The sequence below is a fragment of the Lycium ferocissimum genome, chromosome 2 (assembly GCF_029784015.1).
Source record: "Lycium ferocissimum isolate CSIRO_LF1 chromosome 2, AGI_CSIRO_Lferr_CH_V1, whole genome shotgun sequence".
Taxonomy (NCBI): domain Eukaryota; kingdom Viridiplantae; phylum Streptophyta; class Magnoliopsida; order Solanales; family Solanaceae; genus Lycium; species Lycium ferocissimum.
This window is the reverse complement of record NC_081343.1, coordinates 30165640-30170466: the sequence shown is the minus strand read 5'-3', so window position 1 is coordinate 30170466 and position 4827 is coordinate 30165640.

Sequence of the window (4827 nt, the reverse complement as noted above, 5' to 3'; positions counted from 1 at the left end):
CCTATGGTTATGATGGTTTAAGTTCATATAATAGGTCATGGAAGGATTGGGGAACAAGTGAATTAAGGAAAGTAAGTTTTTGGAACTTTGGAGAAAAGATGGGCAAGGTTTGTATGATAATTTTGGTCTAACTTGAGAAAGGAATAGCTCCTAGTATATTAGGAGTTTTGAAGCGAAACAAAAGCCTAAATTGAAGTTCATGAAGTCTAGTTTCCTATGCAACAAACCGCACATCGATCCGAATTCGGAATCAAACATTATGAGCATTTTAAGACTAACCGCCAGAGCAGGGAATAATCCTGCACGAACACCCCTGGGAGTGGCACGAACGCGCAGAGGAGCAGGGGCCAACTCAGCGCGAACGCGCCCCAAGGTGGCGCGAACGCGTAGCAAAAATTTAGGTCGGTGCAAACTGACTCTAAAGCACTATATAAAGGGGGTTTACCCCACATTTTCATCCAACAACCCCTGAAAATTATCCCAAACCCTTTGGAATATTCCCACAACTTCCACCCATAAATTTTAGCCCAAATCAAGTGTAATATCGGGATTTAGGTTCGGATAGTGTATAGTTGTGATCATAGTATCGTACTGCAGTGAATCTTGGCTTGGATTCAAGGTGAATATTGAAGATATTGTGGTTCTAGTGGGAACAAGGTAAGGATCTCTCCTTATTGATATCGATTTAGGTTTATTTACGGAGTTAGAGCTATTAAATGGTGGTATAATGAAGTAGTTGGTTGAGAAATCGGATAAATATCGTGTGGGATGCTTCATGGAATATTTTAGTATTGATGATGATGTTGTTGATGTTAGTGTTGTTGTTGTTGGGTGGTGTCATTACTGTATTGTGATTTCAAAGCTGTGTGGATATAAACAGGGAAATGCCGCCGAATTCGACATTCTTAAAAATTTAATCTGAAGGCTTAAGATAAGCATATGAAGATAAGCCTAACAAAAGAGTACGAATTTTCTTGAATGTAGATTTACGAGCCTAGGAGGATAAGCGTTAAGTAGTAAGAAACCAAAAGGTATTTTAAGGCTAATCCCTTTCTTTCTAAAGGCATGATTCTTTCCTTATGAACCTATACATGTTTTCCATAACACCCCTATTCCCAAAAAGCTAGCAAACCATAATTCTCAAGTTCTTATGATGCTAAAGATAGATGTTTTCTATGAAGATAATGATGATGATGATGATGATCCCATTTCTAGAGATCCCAAATTTTATGATTTTGATGCTATTAGAAGATTGTTGACTTTATTTCATGACTTTCTTGATTTTATCTTTGTTGTTGATCTCACCTTATGATAGTTGTTCCTTCAAGGTGGGATATAATGATGATGATTGTTCCATAATGTAATCAGAGGTTACCGACTTTATGTCACTCCGATGGAGTTATAGCTTTTAATTGGCTCTCATGCATGCTTTATATATATGTATGTATTTTCTCATACCGTGCCTACATGGCTGGGCAGCACCACTACTGTGGGCGACTTATGGATGATGATGTATGATATTACCGTGCCTATATGGCCGGGCAGCACCACTAGTAGGCAGTGTGAGATGATTACCCCGGACGCGGGCTAATGATGATATATGGATCGGGCTGCACGTTTCGAAGCATTATTATGTTATATATGTATGAAAAATATTTTTTTTAAAAGGCTAAGCATGCATGGTATCCACCTTACGAGGCAATCAGATGTACAGGTTATCCTTATCTGATGCTATGTTTCACATCTCATGTTTTATTATTATTCATGCCTTATATATTTAGTACATTGTTCGTACTGACGTCCTTTCTTGTGGACGCTGCGTTCATGCTCGCAGGAAAGCATGGAGACAAACCAGATCCATAGGAGCTTTATCAGCCGAGTCTCAGGAGCGCTCCATTTGCTTCGGAACTGCAGTTCCTTGGTATTACTCTTTTGTGTATATACTTGGTGATGGCGGAGTCCTACCCCATCTTTATGGATTCTTGTATTCTACATAGAGGCTCATAGACAGACGTATATAGCCAGATGTCCCATCACCTTATCGGTTCATACTGTTGTACATTATTTTGGCAACCTTGTTGGCTTATGTTTTGGGCATAGTTGTTGATGATTATACAGAGATGTACCATTATCTTGTGATGTATGCCCTTACATAGTATGACGCCTATGAGCTGTCTTTGTGGTCCACCTAGAAATGATTGTAAGATGTATGATCACAAGCACTCGGTAGGTTAGCACCAAAGCCGTCATGGCCCCCGGTTGGGTCGTGACATAAACATTCACCCATTGGAAAGGGGTAAAGTGGAAGGGTGTTCATTAAATTGATATTGTTGACTGGAGTGATTGTGATTTATTTAGCACCTTAATTGCTAGACTTTGAGTGTTCCGAGGCATTACGGGAAAGGCTATAGCGGAGTGATTCGCATTGTTCCAGCTCTGCAGTTGAGGTAGGTTATGGTCTACTTGAGTTAGATTTTGATTAGTTGGTTGTATGCGTTATGAGATTGATAGGAGAAAGCATGTCTAGTCTTTGGGCATAATGTGTGGTTGGAATTCCTATATGTTATTGATTAAGTGATAATGTGGGCTTAACACCATTATTCAATGTGTTGTGATCTATATTTTGAAGACAATTGTGTTGAGAAGTTAATATGATCTTCTTGATGAAATTGAGATACTACTTGATAATCGATCATTGAAAGTGATGTGACAACATATATATATATATATATATATATATATATATATATATATATATATGAAAAGGCACATTTGACCGGGGGTGAGGATGTGGTCTAGTTGTGAGCTCGTGGTCCGAGGTTCATTTCGAAACGAGTGGTACATGGACACCATGGATCCCCTGCAAGTCATGGCTATTGGGCTAAGACACCAATTAGCATGTATGTACATAAGTGATCAGTGGCTGAGTAAGTGAGAATATATTGGGAGGTTTATTCCATTGCTTGTTTCCATTGGTTTGATTGTTAATATCATTGGTTGACTTGTTGTGGGCTATTTGATTATGTGTTGTTGACCGGTCTGTCTATTTTAATGATTTTGTGATTCATGCATGATACTAACTTTAGTCGGCCTATAATATCTATCGATACATAGTGTTTGTACTTATACTACCTTGTTGCATTCTTTTAAGTGCAGATTGTGATCCAGAACTGCTACCAGATCTCACATTTAGCGGTGAGGCCATTTGCTGACAGATTGAGGGTGATCTTCTATCCATGCGAGGCTGTTCGAAGATCTTCCTTATCTAACGTCTATTTCCATTCCAGTGTAACACCTCAGACCTTTAACATAAGATTTGATCATGATTCTATACTTAGAAAACCAGATAAAGAATGTGGGAATTGAAAATTTCTCTTCAATTGCGTATGGGGATTTACGTCTTTTGTATACGGATCGTATTTCAAAGATACGACCCGTAGTTCAAATCGTAATTTGGCATTTAAATCACTGTGCATTCTGGAATTTGGCTTGGGGAATTTATACTGTTAAATACGCCTGTATTTTGGAATACGGCCCGTAAATTATGGTTATATTTGAGGAGGAAAATAAAGCAGTGTTTCTGTTTTGAAATATGTTAAATTACGATCCAGGTTTACAGACCGTAATTCAGAATACGGACCGTATTCTAGTCCGTATTTCTCAACCCGCACTAGAAACTATAAATACCTGGTTTCAGTTCTACTTTTTATTTTTACAAGTACCTAAACCCTAGAACGACCCGTTCCTCTCCTCCATCACCAAGAACACCAAGGTAAGTCAATTCTAATCATCCCAAGTAAATTCTAACATAAGATTACGAACATTAAGCATGAATTCAATGTTCTTAACCTAGGATTTTCCAAGAAAACCCATTTAAGGGTTCAAGACTTAGGCTTTTAGGGTTCTTCTCAATTTCAAACCAGTTGTTACAAGACTTGGAGCGTATACAAGTATGTGAGGCTAACTATCTACGTTAGGGAATGTTCATGATTCTCCCTATGCCATATTCTTCATACTTGTCAGTAATTTGACTTAGAATACAGTTTAGCCCTAGTTTCATGATATGTTGTAGAACTGTTATCTTCTAGGGTTGCAGTTATAGAATTCGTTCATGGTTGTCAATTTGAATATTATGAACTCAAAGACGTAATCTTTATAGACTTATGTATTGTTACCACAATGAGTCTCGCCTTACTAGAAATTCGATGCCTTTAAACAACAATGTTTTTAGGCCTTGACCCAAAGATGTCTATTTCGGGGCCGCATTGTTCATTGTTGTTTATGGTCTCGAGCTTTATTAATTAACCATGATTGAACATATGTGATTTTGCCCAAGGGCACAGTCTTATGTATACGTATACTTGGCCGAGGCTATTGACTGACGCACTACCAGGCCAAGGCCATAACGTGCATTTATTATTGGGTCGAGGCCCCACATATACAAACACAGATAAAATAGATGATTCAGATACAGAGCAAGGAGTATTCATATCTCTACTTCCTTTGCTATCACAATTTATTCTATCAATTTCGGTTTCGGTTCCGATTTATTGCTTCAGTTGCTTTACATACCATATAATTCAAATGTACTGATGTCCCTTTTTATTACTTGGGTGCCTGCATCAATATACAGGTTGACGACTCAGCTATTTAGGAGTGCACGTATCAGCTATTGGTGAGCCTCAGATTCCTTCGGGGCGTTGTCAGATATCAAGTTATTTCACTCTTTAGACAGCTATATTATTCAGTATTCTTAGAGGCTTTAAAGACACAGTCCAGACAGTCAGATATTTGTTATGTTAGCCTTGTTGGCAGTTATACTCAGTT